Below are 20,653 nucleotides of genomic sequence, written 5' to 3'. Positions count from 1 at the left end.
AAGGCAGGTAAAGAAAGTCTGCTGGAAACTGGTTTGAACCTGAAAATTGTTTATCTGAAAGACGTGTGCATGGAAATTAAAGTGAGTAATTCCACTTTCAAATGTATTGACTTTTTTTTTTTTTTTTTTTTCAATTGGACAAATAACCCTCTAACCTGTTTATCACTCCAGCACACCTGAAGCAAATCAGGATTGTGTAGCAGCTGGCTGCTGAGCTGATCATTTGATTCAGGTGTGTTGGTGGAGAGAAAAAAAAACAACGTAATTTCGTCATACCTATAAAGGACCAAATCTGCCAAAAGTAAAACTAAATGAATGCAAGTGGAAATTAAATACAGGTGTAAAAATAATACAGATGGGAATAAAAAATAGATATCTGTCCCTAAATAAATACCCCCCCAAAAAAACACCTTTATACATGGTCGTTTTTTAAAAAAAAAAAAAAAAACTAAAAGCCTTACTATACATGGTAGTTAAAAAAAAAAACACCTTACTAAGTTTTTTTTTTCAAATGCCCTACATGAATGTTTTTTGTTTTTTAAAAAATAAAATAAAAGCCTTACTATACATGTAAGTTAAAAAAAGCCTTACTCTATATTTAATTTTTTTCCAAATGCCTTACATTGTTTTTTTTTTTTTTATGCTTTACTAATGCATGATCATATTAGTAAAAATAAAACGCATTACTATATATTTTTTCCCCCAAATGTCTGATGTTGAGGAAAAAAAAAATTTCTCAAATTTTGGAAAAAACAAAACAAAGCTCAATTGTGACAATCGATAAAGCTTTGTAATGCTAATGGCTGCAAAACGGAAACTGATAAAAACATATATATTTTTGTTTTGGTAGCTTCCATGTTTAGAAGACAATTTTCTGCGGGCCTTGCAAAATCAGTCCGAATCCAGTCAAACAGCCGGGATTGCGAAATGTGAAAATGGCGGCGAGCGAATGAGTTAAATGAAGTGGCAATGTACATTTTGTTGTTGTAATTTCCTGTTACCAATCTGCAGGTTGTGGCGTGACGGACGTCGATCTGGACGGTTGGAAAGGCAAAGATCTGCGGCGGACCGCTTCCTTGGAGGATTCTGCGTCGACGGACGGGTCCAGAACAGAACAGTTTCCCCACAAGGCATGTACCTGCAGGATTTCAACTGCAATTTGAGTCTCGTGCGGTTTTTGGACTTGAACCGATCTTTGAGGGCCGCCATTTTTACTCATTGGCATGTGGTCAAATTCTTTGGGGAAAGAAAAAAAACAAAAATCCTGTTTTTGTTTTGCGTTTTTAGATTGTCTCTCACAGTGGACATGCACCAAAATAAAAAAAAAAATTTAAAAAAAACTTTGAGTGGGTGAACAAGCAACATGGCCGGGTGATCAAACATATATGCTGCATTCGAGGAGGGTCGGAATTTAGGGTCACGCAATTAATTGAATTCAATTTCAATGATCACAAATCAGCATAATAGTTAAAAAGAAACCATTAACACTAATTTTAAATTAAATCCCCATGCATTGTTGAAATTTATACGTTTGCACCTTTTAGAATAACTAATTTATAGAATATTTTTTATTTTTTTTACATTTAAAAAAAAAATGTAGTGGACAAGATGCAGTCAGTGTTTTTGCCAAAATATCAATTCTGCTTGGTCCAAAAGGAACTTGCATAATCAGTGTTTCTATTTTTAATTGCAGAAAAAAAAATCGTGATTTCAATTCTTGCCAAAATAATTGATTATTCTTTCCCATAATCGAGCAGCCCTAGTAGTGAAAGTTAAACAAACCCAAATGGTGGACAGTGACCAATTTGTTTTGATCTTGAGTAAACTTTTTATATTGGTTACTTGATTCACTCAGTCATTTTCAGCAGTAACATTTTTCCCAAAATGAAAACTTTGAATGATGACACTTGCTGTCGATTGAAGATGACATCACCTGCGCGAGAGGCGATGGGTTGTTACCTACTTCCTCAGCACAGGTGACGTCATCTTCAATGGACAGCAAATGTAATCATCAGTTTTGAAAAGGTATCAATTCTGGGGGGAAATATTATCAACGTGTTCCTGCTGGAAATGGCTCAATAAGTCAAGTATCACTTCCAAGATTTTGTTGTGGAGTGACGTCAGATTGAAGGGAGGGTCCCCGGTCAAAATTTGTAGAAAGTTCCAATTTCCTCAAACGCAGCACGGGATCAGTCGATGTCGCTAAATTGTTTTGGCTAAGTTTGTCAAGTGCTTTGGGATTGGGCTCAAGTCACACGTCCACTCGTTCAGATATTTTGTCTGGAATTAATGTGGTAACTTTATTAGGATTTTTCATAAACAATATCTTAAAATAAAACTAACTTTAAATTGTATTGGCAGGTTTCCAGTAGAATTGTTTTGTAAATTGGCTAAGTTTGAAAGGTATTTTAAGATATATGTTTTGTAAATCGGCTGCAAATTGTATCTGCAAAGTTTTTCAATAAAAATTCTTATGACATTTTAAAGAACTTTGTTTTTTGCATTGTTTTCAAAATGTAGAAAGAATTTGTTTTGGATGTAAATTTTATTGGCACAGTTTTTTGCGCTAAGCTTTTCAATATAACTTTTAAAGAAATGTAAATTTGCACTATAGTAAAAATTTGAAAGGAATTTTATTTATTTGCAGTTTTAAGTGTTTTTGGTGTCATCGCCTGTGCTCAGGAAGGTAGATGATGGCCAATCATGGCTGTTTATTGACCAAACCCAGGTGAGCCACAATTGGCCCACTCCCCTAACCACAGGTGATGTCATCAGTTGATAGCAAGTAGAAAAAAAATGTTTTTAATTAAGATGAAAATTAATCCCTGCTGAAAAAAATGATTGAATGAGTAAGTGCGAACTGTGTCAAAAAAATATCAAAAGTGTAAGTTGTGCTTGCCTTTGCAGTGTGGTGGAGGCGGAGCCCGAGGAAAGGAAAAGCAGGTACCAAAACACATGACAGACTCAGTTCAAAAAAAGAACATCAATGCTAATCGTTTTTTGTTTGTTTGCAGGAGACAGGTGGAGAGATTCCATAGCATGAAGAACCAAGTGGCCCAAAAGATGAGGATCATCCATCCAAGTGTGGCTGGAGTGCGTCCACTTGAGAACAGCTCCTCACTCCCCTTTCCATTGGTGGTGTTCTTGGGCTGGCAAACCCAGACTGAAAGTAAAAAGAAAAAAAATGGCTTGAATGTTCAGTATTGCCTGCTGTCGTGACTCTCCAATTGCATACACACTTCTGGAGGAAGTCAAGCTGTTGATTATGTAACATGTGAAACTTCACTGTATGGACGGACAATATTTTGATTTTAAAACTGTAACAGTGACACAATAAAAATGTTTTCTGTCAAGCTGATCCATGCAGGATCAGCTTGACATTGGTTTGTTTTTTGGGAGGGGGAGATGGGTGCAATCCATGATTGGGGAAAAAAAAATTACACCACTTCTACAAATGACGCCAAAAACATTTTACGATAACATCTGCAGCCAATTTAACCAAAAATTCTTTAAAATTTTTATTATACAATGTAGCACAGTAAAAAAAAAAAAAACTTTACAATTTTACTATGAAGCCTAGTGCAAAAACTTTGCCAATAAAATTTACATCTTAATTATAAAAAAAAAAAACACACTAATCAAATAGTGTAAAAATTTATCGAAATGCTTAGCGCAACTCAAAAAACATTGCCAATGCAACTTGCGGCCTAGTTAATTTTTTATTATTTTTTTTAAACCCACGCACAGCCTCCCCAAAATACTTAGCGGAACTCAAAATTTCCTTTTAAAATGTATTGAAATACTTAGCACAGCTCGAAAATTCCTATAAAAATCCATTCCAAAAAACATTGCCAATACAACTTGCGACCTAGTTAATTTTTTTTTTTGAGAAAAACATACAGATTTCCTAAAATACTTTGCAAATTTATTGAAATACTTAGCGCAGCTCGAAAATTCCTATTAAAAAACATTGCCAATGCAACTTGCGGCCTAGTTAATTTTTTTTAAAAACCACACACGGATTTCCCGAAATACTTAGCGCAGCTCGAAAATTCCTATAAAAATCCATTCCAAAAAACATTGCCAATACAACTTACGGCCTAGTTAATTTTTTTTTTTTTTTTACCCCCCCACGGATTTCCCAAAATACTTAGAACAGCTCGAAAATTCCTATAAAAAAAACATTGCCAATACAACTTACGGCCTAGTTAATTTTTTCCTAAACCCACACACGGATTTCCCGAAATTCTTAGCGCAGCTCGAAAATTCCTATAAAAAACATTGCCAATACAACTTACGGCCTAATTAGTTTTTTTATAAAACCACGCATGGATTTCCCAAAATACTTAGCGCAGCTCGAAAATTCCTATTAAAAAACATTGCCAATACAACTTACGGCCTAGTTAATTTTTTTTTTTTTTTAAAACCACACACGGATTTCTCAAAATACTTAGAACAGCTCGAAAATTCCTATAAAAAAAACATTGCCAATACAACTTACGGCCTAGTTAATTTTTTTTTTTTTTTTTACCCCCCCACGGATTTCCCAAAATACTTAGAACAGCTCGAAAATTCCTATAAAAAAAACATTGCCAATACAACTTACGGCCTAGTTAATTTTTCCCTAAACCCACACACGGATTTCCCGAAATTCTTAGCGCAGCTCGAAAATTCCTATAAAAAACATTGCCAATACAACTTACGGCCTAATTAATTTTTTTATAAAACCACGCATGGATTTCCCAAAATACTTAGCGCAGCTCGAAAATTCCTATTGGAAAACATTGCCAATGCAACTTGCGGCCTAGTTAATTTTTTTTAAAAACCACACACGGATTTCCCGAAATACTTAGCGCAGCTCGAAAATTCCTATAAAAATCCATTCCAAAAAACATTTCCAATACAACTTGCGACCTAGTAAATTTTTTTTTTTGAGAAAAACATACAGATTTCTTAAAATACTTTGCAAATTTATTGAAATACTTAGCACAGCTCGAAAATTCCTATAAAAATCCATTCCAAAAAACATGGCCAATACAACTTACGGCCTAGTTAATTTTCTTTAAAAAACCACGCACGCATTTCCCGAAATACTTAGCACAACTCGAAAATTCCTATCAAAAAACATTGCCAATACAACTTACAGCCTAGTTAATTTTTTTTTTTTAAAAACCACGCACGGATTTCCCGAAATACTTAGCACAGCTCGAAAATTCCTATAAAAATCCATTCCAAAAAACATGGCCAATACAACTTACGGCCTAGTTAATTTTCTTTAAAAAACCACGCACGCATTTCCCGAATTACTTAGCACAACTCGAAAATTCCTATCAAAAAACATTGCCAATACAACTTACAGCCTAGTTAATTTTTTTTTTTTTGAAAAAACCACACAAATTTCTTAAAATACTTTGCAAATTTATTGAAATACTTAGCGCAGCTCGAAAATTCCTATAAAAATCCATTCCAAAAAACATTGCCAATACAACTTACGGCCTAGTTAATTTTTTTTAAAAACCACACACGGATTTCCCGAAATACTTAGCGCAGCTCGAAAATTCCTATAAAAATCCATTCCAAAAAACATTGCCAATACAACTTGCGACCTAGTAAATTTTTTTTTTTGAGAAAAACATACAGATTTCTTAAAATACTTTGCAAATTTATTGAAATACTTAGCGCAGCTCGAAAATTCCTATAAAAATCCATTCCAAAAAACATTGCCAATACAACTTACGGCCTAGTTAATTTTTTTTTTTTCTAAAACCACACACGGATTTCTCAAAATACTTAGCACAGCTCGAAAATTCCTATTAAAAAACATTGCCAATACAACTTGCGGCCTAGTTAATTTTTTTTTAAAAACCACACACGGATTTCCCGAAATACTTAACACAACTCAAAAATTCCTTTTAAAATTTATTGAAATACTTAGCACAGCTCGAAAATTCCTATAAAAATCCATTCCAAAAAACATGGCCAATACAACTTACGGCCTAGTTAATTTTCTTTAAAAAACCACGCACGCATTTCCCGAAATACTTAGCACAACTCGAAAATTCCTATCAAAAAACATTGCCAATACAACTTACAGCCTAGTTAATTTTTTTTTTTTAAAAACCACGCACGGATTTCCCGAAATACTTAGCACAGCTCGAAAATTCCTATAAAAATCCATTCCAAAAAACATGGCCAATACAACTTACGGCCTAGTTAATTTTCTTTAAAAAACCACGCACGCATTTCCCGAATTACTTAGCACAACTCGAAAATTCCTATCAAAAAACATTGCCAATACAACTTACAGCCTAGTTAATTTTTTTTTTTTTGAAAAAACCACACAAATTTCTTAAAATACTTTGCAAATTTATTGAAATACTTAGCGCAGCTCGAAAATTCCTATAAAAATCCATTCCAAAAAACATTGCCAATACAACTTACGGCCTAGTTAATTTTTTTTAAAAACCACACACGGATTTCCCGAAATACTTAGCGCAGCTCGAAAATTCCTATAAAAATCCATTCCAAAAAACATTGCCAATACAACTTGCGACCTAGTAAATTTTTTTTTTTGAGAAAAACATACAGATTTCTTAAAATACTTTGCAAATTTATTGAAATACTTAGCGCAGCTCGAAAATTCCTATTAAAAAACATTGCCAATACAACTTACGGCCTAGTTAATTTTTTTTTTTCTAAAACCACACACGGATTTCTCAAAATACTTAGCACAGCTCGAAAATTCCTTTTAAAATTTATTGAAATACTTAGCACAGCTCGAAAATTCCTATCAAAAAACATTGCCAATACAACTTGCGGCCTAGTTAATTTTCTTTAAAAAACCACGCACGCATTTCCCGAAATACTTAGCACAACTCGAAAATTCCTATCAAAAAACATTGCCAATACGACTTACAGCCTAGTTAATTTTTTTTTTTAAAAACCACGCACGGATTTCCCGAAATACTTAGCACAGCTCGAAAAATCCATTCCAAAAAACATGGCCAATACAACTTACGGCCTAGTTAATTTTCTTTAAAAAACCACGCACGCATTTCCCGAATTACTTAGCACAACTCGAAAATTCCTATCAAAAAACATTGCCAATACAACTTACGGCCTAGTTAATTTTCTTTAAAAAACCACGCACGCATTTCCCGAAATACTTAGCACAACTCGAAAATTCCTATCAAAAAACATTGCCAATACAACTTACAGCCTAGTTAATTTTTTTTTTTTAAAAACCACGCACGGATTTCCCGAAATACTTAGCACAACTCAAAAATTCCTATCAAAAAACATTGCCAATACAACTTACAGCCTAGTTAATTTTTTTTTTTTAAAAACCACGCACGGATTTCCCGAAATACTTAGCGCAGCTCGAAAATTCCTATAAAAATCCATTCCAAAAAACATTGCCAATACAACTTACGGCCTAGTTAATTTTTTTTAAAAACCACACACGGATTTCCCGAAATACTTAGCGCAGCTCGAAAATTCCTATTAAAAAACATTGCCAATGCAACTTACGGCCTAGTTAATTTTTTTTAAAAACCACACACGGATTTCCCGAAATACTTAGCGCAGCTCGAAAATTCCTATAAAAATCCATTCCAAAAAACATTGCCAATACAACTTACGGCCTAGTTAATTTTTTTTTTCTAAAACCACACACGGATTTCTCAAAATACTTAGCACAATTCAAAAATTACTTTGCAAATTTATTCAAAAAACATTGCCAACGCAACTTAAAGCCTAATTATTTTTTTAAAAAACTGCCAAGATACTTAGCACAAAAAAAGAAACTCCTGCTAAAGCACTAAAAGCAAAAACTTTGGCAATCCATTAAAACCCTTGAAAGTTTTACTGTAAAACTTAATGCAATAATTTGCACAGTGAGATTTACACAGGTCTCAAAATTGACTTCCTATTTAACAGACAAAGAAATCCCCCTGCTGCATTTAAAAGATCTTTGCCTATTGCATTTGTGGCCAACTTACCACAAATAAAATTTTATACAGGGAACCCCCCCCAATAATATTTACTATATATTGAAAACAGTTACCATTATTGCTGGCTTCCACATCACTGCTACTATAACAAGCACCAGGCTAGGTCACTGCTCCAGGAGCTAGCAACAACTACTACAGGCAGCACCTGCCTGGCTTCCAGGTCACTGCGACAGTAGCTAGCGCCCACAACCGCCAGGCCACTACTACAGCCAGCACTGGCTGGCTACAATAGCTAGCGCCATTGCACCCAGCTGGCTTCCAGGTCACTGCTACGATATCTAGCGCCCACCAGACCACTATTGCTTCCAGCTCCAGTAGCTAGCGCCCACAACCACCAGGTCACTGCTACATTAGCTAGCACCAGACCACTATTGCAACCATCTAGCTTCCAGGTCACTGCTACAATAGCGCCCACTACTACAGCCAGCCCCTGCCTGGCTTCCAGGTCACTGCTCCAGTAGCTAGCGCCCACAACCACTATTGCGCCCACCAGACCACTACTACAGCCAGCACCTGCCTGGCTTCCAGGTCACTGCTCCAGTAGCTAGCGCCCACAACCACTATTGCGCCCACCAGACCACTACTACAGCCAGCACCTGCCTGGCTTCCAGGTCACTGCTCCAGTAGCTAGCGCCCACAACCACCAGGCCACTACTACAGCCAGCACCTGGCTGGCTTCCAGGCTACAGTAGCTAGCGCCCGCTAGCTTCCAGGTCACTGCTACAATAGCGCCCACCAGACCACTACTACAGCCAGCACCTGCCTGGCTTCCAGGTCACTGCTACATTAGCTAGCGCCCACAATCACCAGACCACTATTGCAACCAGCTAGCTTCCAGTTCACTGCTCCAGTAGCTAGCGCCCACAACCACCAGACCACTATTGCTTCCAGCTCCAGTAGCTAGCACCCACCAGACCACTATTGCAACCATCTAGCTTCCCGGTCACTGCTCCAGTAGCTAGCACCCACAACCACTATTGCACCCAGCTGGCTTCCAGGTCACTGCTACAGTAGCTAGCGCCCACAACCGCCAGGCCACTACTACAGCCAGCACCTGCCTGGATTCCAGGTCACTGCTACAGTAGCTAGCGCCCACAACCACCAGACCACTACTACAGCCAGCCCCTGCCTGGCTTCCAAGTCACTGCTACAGTAGCTAGCGCCCACAACCACCAGACCACTGCTACAGCCAGCACCTGCCTGGCTTCCAGGTCACTGCTACAGTAGCTAGCGCCCACAACCACCAGACCACTATTGCACCCAGCTGGCTTCCAGGCCACTGCTACAGTAGCTAGCGCCCACAACCACCAGACCACTGCTACAGCCAGCACCTGCCTGGCTTCCAGGTCACTGCTACAGTAGCTAGCGCCCACAACCACCAGACCACTATTGCACCCAGCTGGCTTCCAGGCCACTGCTCCAGTAGCTAGCGCCCGCCAGCACCTGCCTGGCTTCCAGGTCACTGCTGCAGTAGCTAGCACCCACTACTGCACCTGGCTGGCTTCCAGGCTACAGTAGCTAGCGCCCACAACCACCAGACCACTGCTACAGCCAGCACCTGCTTGGCTTCCAGGTCACTGCTCCAGTAGCTAGCGCCCACAACCACCAGACCACTATTGCACCCAGGTCACTGCTCCAGTAGCTCGCGCCCACAACCACCAGACCACTGCTACAGCCAGCACCTGCCTGGCTTCCAGGTCACTGCTCCAGTAGCTAGCGCCCACAACCACCAGGCCACTACTACAGCCAGCACCTGGCTTGCTTCCAGGTCACTGCTACAGTAGCTAGCGCCCACAACCACCAGACCACTACTACAGCCAGCACCTGCCTGGATTCCAGGTCACTGCTACAGTAGCTAGCGCCCACAACCGCCAGGCCACTACTACAGCCAGCACCTGGCTGGATTCCAGGTCACTGCTACAGCAGCTAGCGCCCACAACCACCAGACCACTATTGCACCCAGGCCACTGCTACAGTAGCTAGCGCCCACAACCACCAGACCACTATTGCACCCAGCTGGCTTCCAGGCCACTGCTACAGTAGCTAGCGCCCACAACCGCCAGGCCACTACTACAGCCAGCACCTGGCTGGCTTCCAGGCTACAGTAGCTATCGCCCACAACCACCAGACCACTATTGCAACCAGCTTGCTTCCAGGTCACTGCTACAATAGCTAGCGCCCACAACCACCAGACCACTACTACAGCCAGCACCTGCCTGGCTTCCAGGTCACTGCTCCAGTAGCTAGCGCCCACAACCACCAGACCACTATTGCAACCAGCTAGCTTCCAGTTCACTGCTCCAGTAGCTAGCGCCCACAACCACCAGACCACTATTGCTTCCAGCTCCAGTAGCTAGCACCCACAACCACCAGACCACTATTGCAACCATCTAGCTTCCCGGTCACTGCTCCAGTAGCTAGCACCCACAACCACTATTGCACCCAGCTGGCTTCCAGGTCACTGCTACAGTAGCTAGCGCCCACAACCGCCAGGCCACTACTACAGCCAGCACCTGGCTGGCTTCCAGGCTACAGTAGCTAGCGCCCACCAGACCACTATTGCAACCAGCTAGCTTCCAGGTCACTGCTACAATAGCGCCCACAACCACCAGACCACTACTACAGCCAGCCCCTGCCTGGCTTCCAAGTCACTGCTACAGTAGCTAGCGCCCACAACCACCAGACCACTGCTACAGCCAGCACCTGCCTGGCTTCCAGGTCACTGCTACAGTAGCTAGCGCCCACAACCACCAGACCACTATTGCACCCAGCTGGCTTCCAGGCCACTGCTCCAGTAGCTAGCGCCCACAACCACCAGACCACTGCTACAGCCAGCACCTGCCTGGCTTCCAGGTCACTGCTGCAGTAGCTAGCACCCACTACTGCACCTGGCTGGCTTCCAGGCTACAGTAGCTAGCGCCCACAACCACCAGACCACTGCTACAGCCAGCACCTGCTTGGCTTCCAGGTCACTGCTCCAGTAGCTAGCGCCCACAACCACCAGACCACTATTGCACCCAGCTTGCTTCCAGGTCACTGCTACAATAGCTAGCGCCCACAACCACTATTGCACCAAGCTGGCTTCCAGGTCACTGCTCCAGTAGCTCGCGCCCACAACCACCAGACCACTGCTACAGCCAGCACCTGCCTGGCTTCCAGGTCACTGCTCCAGTAGCTAGCGCCCACAACCACCAGACCACTACTACAGCCAGCACCTGCCTGGATTCCAGGTCACTGCTACAGTAGCTAGCGCCCACAACCGCCAGGCCACTACTACAGCCAGCACCTGGCTGGATTCCAGGTCACTGCTACAGTAGCTAGCGCCCACAACCACCAGACCACTATTGCACCCAGCTGGCTTCCAGGCCACTGCTACAGTAGCTAGCGCCCACAACCACCAGACCACTATTGCACCCAGCTGGCTTCCAGGCCACTGCTACAGTAGCTAGCGCCCACAACCGCCAGGCCACTACTACAGCCAGCACCTGGCTGGCTTCCAGGCTACAGTAGCTATCGCCCACAACCACCAGACCACTATTGCAACCAGCTTGCTTCCAGGTCACTGCTACAATAGCTAGCGCCCACAACCACCAGACCACTACTACAGCCAGCACCTGCCTGGCTTCCAGGTCACTGCTCCAGTAGCTAGCGCCCACAACCACCAGACCACTGCTACAGCCAGCACCTGCCTGGCTTCCAGGTCACTGCTACAGTAGCTAGCGCCCACAACCACCAGACCACTATTGCACCCAGCTTGCTTCCAGGTCACTGCTACAGTAGCTAGCGCCCACAACCACCAGGTCACTGCTCCAGGAGCTAGCGCCCACAACCACCAGACCACTACTACAGCCAGCACCTGCCTGGCTTCCAGGTCACTGCTCCAGTAGCTAGCGCCCACAACCACCAGACCACTGCTACAGCCAGCACCTGCCTGGCTTCCAGGTCACTGCTACAGTAGCTAGCGCCCACAACCACCAGACCACTATTGCACCCAGCTTGCTTCCAGGTCACTGCTACAGTAGCTAGCGCCCACAACCACCAGGCCACTACTACAGCCAGCACCTGGCTTGCTTCCAGGTCACTGCTCCAGGAGCTAGCGCCCACAACCACCAGACCACTGCTCCAGGAGCTAGCGCCCACAACCACCAGACCACTACTACAGCCAGCACCTGCCTGGCTTCCAGGTCACTGCTCCAGGAGCTAGCGCCCACAGCCACCAGGCCGCTACTGCTCCAGTACCAGGCTGCCACAAGACTGTGAAACTGGGCCAAAGAATGCGAGTACACTCACAAAAAGAGATGAAGCTGGGGAAACGAACCCTTGTGTTCATTCTTCTGCGACTCAGCCAACTTGCATAAATCCGCAGCCAGTTTGGCATATTCAAAAGGTGTTGACTTTCATATGAACAGCACAGTTTGTTTTATCCACTGACCTGTTCGATGCATCCATTTTCTACGGCTTAGGCGGGGGCAAGCAGCTTTAGCATACAAACCCAGACTTCCCTCTCCCCAGCAGTAACCCAAGGTGTTTGTTTCCAGGCAAGCCGAGAGTCTGTCCAGCATGTCCGGGGCCTCCTGCCACCTCTCCAGGGAGGCACCCTAACCAGATGCCCAAGCCTCACCCAAGGGAGAACCCAGACACCCTACAAAGGATTTTTTCCCCCCCACATAACCGGGAACTTGTTCTTTCACTCACGACCCACAGGTGACAATCCGGACGTAAACAGTGTCAACCTTTCAGCTCCACAGACCCGTGAAGGATTTGTTGGAACTTATTTGTGTAACTCGTTTTTATTAAAAACATGCAAAACAAGATAACCAGTACAAATGAAGCAAAAATGTTTTGTGGCTGATTTTTATTCATTTGATTTCAGACATTACTCTTCCAGGTCAAGTTTACACAAGTTGCGAACATACAGTTGAATTGTTTTCGTCAACCTGTACGAAGAACAAGTGTCAGAGTTTTGCTGTGCTCTCATTTCCTTACGCTTGCTTTAACCATTTCCTTGTCCAACTTGGCTCCACAGACTTTACAGTGCTTATTACTGCTGGTCACAACCTAGGAGAAAAAAGGAAGCCATGTTACTGACACTTCACTCAAGACAAATTGTCAGACATTTTTGCTACATCGCACTTACTTGTTTGTGTCTTGTTGGGTGGGTGAGACGTCAGCTTTCTGTTCCAGAGTTGAATCGGAGCCGCAAAGTAGGCATGGAAAACCCGTTGCCTTCCTCCAAAGATGAGTGCAACCAAGACTGACAGCTCAAGAGATTCTTAGTAGTACTCCCATTTTTTTTTTTTTTTATAAAGTTCATGTACTGACAATGTTCGATTCAATGTCCACATTTCCCGGCATGCAAAGTTCACGAACGGCAAGTAAATGTCAACACAATGTGTATCTTTCTTTTCTTTTCTTTCTCTGTGTTTTCAATTTACCTTCAGGATTTAAATCTTTTTAATTGTGGGGGCGTGGCATGTATTTCCAAAACGTTTATGGTGGGCAAAATAAAACTTGAAAAAGGATACTTGACCCATTTTCAGCAGTGAATAGTGACTATTTTGCCCAGAATTATTTTGGAATACTCCATTATTCATGTACAATTAGCACCTCTTGCACCATTTGCTGTCGGCTGAAGATGACATCACCTGTGCTGAGGAAGTAGGTAACACGGCTCACCTGTTTTCTGGGTTTGGTCAGCAAATTGAGCCAGGATTGCCTACTTACACCTCAGCACAGGTGATGCCATCTTCGGTTGACAGCAAGTGGAAAAAAAGGTATTCATTGTACAATGAAAAATCAAGTGATCAAATGAATTCTGGGGACAAAATTTTAGCTTTTTCCCTGCTGAAAATGACTTTCTGGGTCAAGTGTCCCTTTAAAAACAGACTGCGGCAGGCAACATTTCATTCAATGAGGTGACTTCATTTCAGCTCAAACAGCATTTGATGGATTGAAGCACCACAGTGTTATTAGCTAGTTTACCATTTTGCCTCAGTTTCAGTCCACTTTCGATCGCGCTTGTTAGCCTTTAGCATAGCCAAACATTGTTTTTTATTCAACACATTTATAGTTGCCTATATGTCCAGGAAGATGTTTTCACCTGGTTACAGACAGGACGAACATTTGTTAACTGATCATGTTGGGCATTTCCAGATCTAAAGCTATTTCGCATAAAATTATCCTTTTGGATGAAAAGCACCTCCACACGCAATTGCAGGTGACCATGCTATAAGCTAGTAAGTTAGCAGTTGTATTAGCATTGTTGGGTTTTAACTATTTCCCCCCCATGTTGCACTCACGAGCTGCAGATTTGAAAGGGGGCGTGTCAACTGTGTATCACATGGCAGTGGTAGATTAGCTGAGCCAATATTTTGCAAAGCCATTCAGTTTTTTGTCCATACGTATTAGCCCATTTATTTATTTATTTATTTTTATTAAATGAAGTGTCCCATCATTAATCAATGAAAATGCATAATGATTTCGCCAGTTATTGTTCATTTGCGAGGATTTTAGTAGGGCTGCACGATATTGGAAAACCATGTGATATGGTTGCTGAGTATAGCGGTACCGATATTGACATTTAACATGTACCTAAAGAAATTTAATTTTTATTTCATGAAAGATACATTTTCCATGCAGCAAAATAAGCCAACAATATATTTAATTAATTGTGATTACCTCTCGATATTGTTCAGCTTTTGGATGGCGGTGCACATTTTAGTTAGCGGCTGACTGGACAAATTCAAATAAAAGCATAAAATTCCATTTAAGGCTTATTGCATGTCTGCGATATGCATATTCCATGGACCAACAATATTTTTCCGATATATTGTGCAGCCCTAGATTTTAGCCTCATGAGAAATGTGTTGACGAAATTATCAACACAGGTAGACTTTCAGAGTGGTGCTTGTACCTCAAGGTGTGGTCGCTGGCAACCAAAAGCAGAAAACTTGAGTGTCGAGGCCAACCTCGGATCGCTCCGTTCTGTCCTCACTTGCTTCTTTGATTGGAGCGTCCATCTTGACTGGTTCCCCGGCCTGCAAAGCAAAATATTTGACAATTGCTTGTGGTCAGAAAGTGAGACAATTGCAGGAAGAGCTCATTTATTTCAACAAGTGAAACTTGCAATTGGCAGCAACAAAGACTCTTTGGGATCGATGCGTATGAATATGTCGCCGTGCGGTAATTGCCCCCGGAGTAACGAAGCCGTACATTTTGTTCTTCAGCCTGAAACTTGAAGAAAAAATTATTTTTACTCAATATGATGGGGTCCTCTGTTTACTTTCTTTACCTGGCTTTTTTTTTTATTTTTGGCCTACGCATCTCACTCGTCCTCCAATGTGTACAGCTGTGGGGGGGGAATAAGGTTAGAAATCAGTTGTGAGCAGGTCACTTCGGCTTGTGCGTGTACCCATTACCTTGGCCCAGGTCCTCTTGTGCGGCCTGATTGCTGAGACAGCCCTAAAACAGAAAAAAAAAAGGTTAATATACTCCTCCCTCCCTCGAACCCTTCCTACACTGTGCAATCCGACTTTCAGCTTGCCATCCAACAACCAGCAAATAAATCCGCTCTGGACCCACACCTTGCAAACTCTTGGCTGCAACAGCCATCGCTTCCATTTTCAATTTCCACAACTGTGCTCATCGCAACAACAAAACGCACAACCGCCATCAAAAAAAGCTTTATTCAACTAAGGCATGCCACAGAGCTTTGCCCCCTCCTGGGCGCAATTCAGATGATCCCTTCAGTCCCAAAACCAACACATGTCATGTCAAGTCAAGTCACGTCACGTCAAGTCATCTTTGCTGTGTCGCTTGGTTCCTAAACTTGATGGAGAAAGCAAACAGAAATCAGCATTAATTGAACTTCATGTTTGTGCATATTATTACCCTCGTGAGTCTCGCCGCTGCCTCTGCAACACAACAGCAAAAACAATAAAACAAGTAAATCTTGTCCAATATTAGCGGCCACTCACTGTGGTCTGTGCTGATGGCAACGTCTCAAGGGAGGCCGTCCGGCAGATGCTTCTGAGTTGCACGCTTCTTGGAGCGGGGGATGCCCACTTCTGCCACTTTGCAAATTCTCATCTGGAAAAAAGTGCAATATTTTCTGCTTTGTTTTTTTTGGTGCTCGGTTGAAAGAAATTACATCTTTTGGGCCGCATTATGTCCTTTATTTTGCAATGACAAACCGAAGAACGTTATAGTAAACAGCACCATTTCAAAAAAAGTAAATAGAAAAAAACCAAGATTTACCAAGCATTGGGCAACATGTGACACTAAGATGATGGAATCCCAAAATACACAGTCAACACGGTTGAGAAATGTTTCACGGATGTAAATATTTGCGTTTTGCGGTGGCCCAGGCTAGTCCAGACTTGAATTCGGTTGAGGGAACTAAAAGGTCAGGGCCAAATATCGACATGGGCCTTTTTTACGACTCTGAAGGCCATGAATCGGCCTCCTGTCTGTCCCATTTGTGTTTGGGGGCAAGATTCGACAAAGACATTTTTGTCTCGCTTTTGTTCATTAACTAAAATGTCCAGAAGATTTTTGTCCAGTTTTTATGAAGCAAAGGACGCTTTGGTCTCACTTTCATTAGTCGGCAAAAAAATGCACGCTGATCTAGTCTCGGAGTGTGGCAATAAATCGTGATACTTTGTCTCTCGATAGATTATCGATACGTCGACGCAAGTATCACAATGTTTGTAGTTGATATACAGCCACTATAATGGCTCCATTGTTGCTGAATTATTGAGCAATTACTTGGCGGGCGACAGAGGGGAGAGCCTTGAAAGAGTGGCGGGGAAATGGATGCAAGTCTTCAGGTGAAGAAGACTCAGCTTAGTTTTTTATTATTATATACTTATTTTTATTTATTTTTTATATATATTTATTTATTATGTATTTATATTTATATTATTTTTATTGTTTTTTATTTGTATGATACATTATGTATTTATATTTTATTATATGATTTTTGTATTTATTTTTACGATACATTATGTATTTATATTTTATTATATGCTTTTGGTTTACCGTTATGCTATATTTTTTTATTTTATTTATTATTTTTATATATACGTATTTATATATTATATGTATTTTTTTTTTAGATTATATTATATGAATTGTTTATTTTTTTACATTTTTGTTTGATATGTATTTCATTATTTAATATTTTTGTAATTTTTATTTTTATGTGTATTTTATATTTATATTTATTATAGAATTATGTTTTTATTTTCTTATTGTTTGATGTTTATTCCATTATATTTTTAGGAATTATTTATTTGTATTATTTCAGTATTAGTTTCATCAGAGATTACCGTGGATTTCTTACCTGAGCAATATATCGATAATGGCGGTATCGTCATATCGTGAGATGATCGTGATCGCGAGCCTTGTATATGGTGAGGTGGCCACAGGTTCCCACCCCTAATTTAGTCCCAGTTATTGTTTATTAATGAGGGTTTTTAGTCCAGTGGAAAATGTGTTGACGGAATTATTTGTTTGGTTTTTGTTGGCAAAATTTGCCGCTGCCAATTCTGATTGCCTATATCATAGATTGGGTGGAATCAAAAAGTTGAAAGGTGCGGCACGTGGTAGCGGACACGAGCCCCCTCATAGTAATTCAGCCTCACTTTGTTACGAACGTTTCATTGCCGGAGTGTGCACGGGCTGCTCTAACAAACAAAACAGGTTTGAAGGGATGCTTGACTGACTTTCAACATTTTCAACAATAAGAAAATATTTTGCCTGTGATGAATGTAGTCACTTCATTCCCTCCCCCCATTAACAATTAATGCCTTTAAAAATTATTCCCCCCACTTTCTGCCGGCTGAAGATATCACCTGTGCTGGGGGGGGGGATGCAGTTAACGACTAATCATGGCTCAGACCAAACCCAGAAAACAGCTGAGTCATGATTGGCTGTTACCAACTATCACCCCCCCACTCCCACTTTCTGTCAACTGATGACATCACCGGTGCCGACGACGCAGGTAAGGACCAACCACGGCTCAGACCAAACCCAGAAAACAGCTGAGCCGTGATTGGCTGTTGCCCACTTCCTCAGCACGAGTGATTGTCATTTGCAGTTAACAGCAAGTGAGAAAAAAAAAAATGACGTTTTTGAAGGTGTTCATTGTGCCATGAAAAATCATGTTACCACATCAGTTGCAAGCAAAATATCGACTTTTTACCGCTGAAGGTGGCTCAGTGAGTCAAGTGTCCCTTGAAGCCTTTTCGGGGGGGGCAGTTCTCAAAATGGACGCAGCGGATATGGGTGGCTATTTTTTTGTTTTTTTTAAAGACATTTAAAACCTAAAATTTAAGTTTCTGAATTTTTTACTTTTTTTTTAGCCACCATGTGAAAACAGATTGATCCGATTGTCTTGTCTGGTGTTAAAACTTTTGGACTTGGCTGACTATAAAAGTTTGTTTTAGTTTAAAATTAAGTGATTTTTTTTTAAAGATCTGTACTGTTGCTATTTTATAGGTGTGGAAACCTGTGGCTGCCTCGCAATACGATATACGATATGAGGCTCACGATAACGATTATCTCACGATATGACGATCGCGCAATTGTCGATACATTGCTCAGGCCATAAATCCACGATAATCTACGATAAAACTCATCATAAAATAATAAAATAAACATATATAATATGAGTACATAATATATAAAAATATAAAGTTAAAAAAATAAAAAATAAAAATAAACATATATAATAAAAAACTAAGCTGAGTCTTCTTCACCTGAGGACTTGCATCCATTTCCCCACCACACTTATGAGGCGCTCCCCCTGGTGGCCCACCAAGTAATAGCACAACAAGCCTTGCACAATGGCGCCATTACAGTGACTGTGCATTTAGCTACAAATATCGCGATACTTGTGTAGACGTGTCGATAATTTATCGGTATACCGTCGCGCTTTTATTTTATGTGGGCAAAATTACATTTGCAATCTGTTTTATGATATCTGTGCCCATATGGCTTTCGAGATGCAACTTCAAATGGAGGCCCAAAGTTAAAAGCGCGCGCTGATGATAGCTGTACAAATGTCCCCAAAGTTTTGCACTGATTAAAGGGGCTGAACATACTTCACGTCGCCGATGAAAAAAGGTTGAAAACCACTGTATCAGAATGCCAGAGAATTATTTATTTTTTGACCCAGACAACAGGCCCTCCAAAATGACATAAGGGAGAGAAAAAAAATACCTATACACCACAAACCTTTCCTTTAACACTGTTCCTCTGGTGGTAGCATCACCTGCAACAAACACAAACCCACTGTGAACATTTTTACCAACCAAACATTTAAATCAAACGAGTGTGTATGCTTACCTGAGAAAGACGCCGTCGAGTCTGTCGCCATCTTGCTGCGAACCACGTGACCGCTGCGTAACACCTGTGACGCCACTCACATTGGGCGCACACCTGTCTTCGATTATCTCGACGCCCGAAAGCCGAAGCGTTCGTAAAACGAAGCCCGGAAATCCACATTTATTCACAAGTTGCGCACATTAAGCCTAAAAAAACAAGCGTGACCCTCACCAACTCTCTCTGAAATAAAAATTCGTATTAAAATAAAATTCGGTCAGCGGGCGGTTGTGCCGCGTCGACAAGTAGCTTCGAAGCGGCGCCGCAGTCGAACACAAAACTCCACTTTCAATTGTACACTTAAATGATAAACGGTTTATCGGCCGCCTGGACTCTCTGGAAGTTCGGCGTAACGCACGTGCACAGCAAACGCTCACCTGCCTCCTGCGGTGTCGTCGGACATATGACGCTGGACCAAACAGATGCGGTTCCTGATTCCGGTTTATATAGCGCTTTTTGGCGCGCTTCCGGTGTCACGTGACCATGGACTATACCACTCGAGGAGGTTGGTTTATTATTGGTGAACTGAGTCTTTTCTGCTGTTGCGCTGATGTCTTTGTACTTGAGACTTGTTTATCGATTCTGTTGTGATGTGTGTTGCCAAATTTCACATTCCCCAACAGTTCTATACTTTGGACAGTCCACACGTGGGTGTCATTTTTTTTTATGAATTATTGACCAAGCTAAAGTGTTGAAAATGGATTGCTCCAGTGCGTGATTCTTTCAGAATCAATGCAGGGAAAAAATACTACCCTGGCTAGCCTAGCCGCTTGGTTACTTTCCTGTTATTATTATTATTGTTTTGTTTTATTTCATTAACAGATCGATCCCAAAAATTTACTCTACATGTGATTTGCGGTTGTGGAATTTAGGTTGTGGATGGATCATTATCGAAAATGTTTGCTTTGGGTACCCGGAAGTTGTGTCCCATACTGACCTACGAGTTTGTTTGTTTGTTTGTTTTATATTTATTTACTCAATTAATATACATAATATGGGGGGAAATTTTATACAATCATTGTATACAATATAAACAATTAGAACATAGAACACGCCAGGGAAGTTAAAACATTTAAAAGCTAAACAAAATAGAATCAATAGTATAATTGGAAGAAAAGAGAATAGGATAATACAAAATCATATAAATAGATGATAAAGTTGGCAACAGTTAGGCCTGAAGACGACAGTAAACATGTCAAGACGCGAACGGTGACGCCTGCACGATCGGTGACCCGCATGCGCAGAAGATCGGCCAT

The 20,653-nt window shown here is 41.5% G+C and overlaps 2 long non-coding RNA genes across 9 annotated transcripts in view; one reads left to right on the top strand and one right to left on the bottom strand.

The window, feature by feature from the left end:
• LOC144010043 (uncharacterized) overlaps positions 1-13,407 on the top strand; it is an 82,211-nt gene extending 68,804 nt beyond the window's left edge. For both annotated transcript variants that reach the window (XR_013281135.1, XR_013281134.1), the window contains 4 exons: positions 1,012-1,130; positions 2,908-2,943; positions 3,015-3,169; positions 12,551-13,407. This is a non-coding gene — a long non-coding RNA (uncharacterized LOC144010043). The remainder of the gene's footprint in view (positions 1-1,011; positions 1,131-2,907; positions 2,944-3,014; positions 3,170-12,550) is intronic.
• LOC144010042 (uncharacterized) lies at positions 1,009-19,843 on the bottom strand. 7 transcript variants are annotated; one of them, XR_013281133.1, is made up of 8 exons: positions 19,362-19,839; positions 19,251-19,287; positions 15,989-16,100; positions 15,903-15,925; positions 15,431-15,473; positions 15,139-15,360; positions 13,150-15,049; positions 12,853-13,070 (listed from the first exon to the last, which is right to left on the bottom strand). It is a non-coding gene; the product is annotated as an uncharacterized LOC144010042 (long non-coding RNA). The 7 variants fall into 7 exon arrangements; XR_013281130.1 differs by having other exon boundaries at positions 13,150-13,242; positions 14,926-15,049; positions 15,431-16,100; positions 19,362-19,843; XR_013281131.1 differs by having other exon boundaries at positions 15,903-16,100.
• Between the last annotated feature and the right edge of the window lie 810 nt (positions 19,844-20,653).

Source organism: Festucalex cinctus, chromosome 21 (assembly GCF_051991245.1).
Source record: "Festucalex cinctus isolate MCC-2025b chromosome 21, RoL_Fcin_1.0, whole genome shotgun sequence".
NCBI lineage: Eukaryota > Metazoa > Chordata > Actinopteri > Syngnathiformes > Syngnathidae > Festucalex > Festucalex cinctus.
Note: the sequence above shows the minus strand (reverse complement) of the source record. Positions and strands in the feature narration are given on the sequence as shown.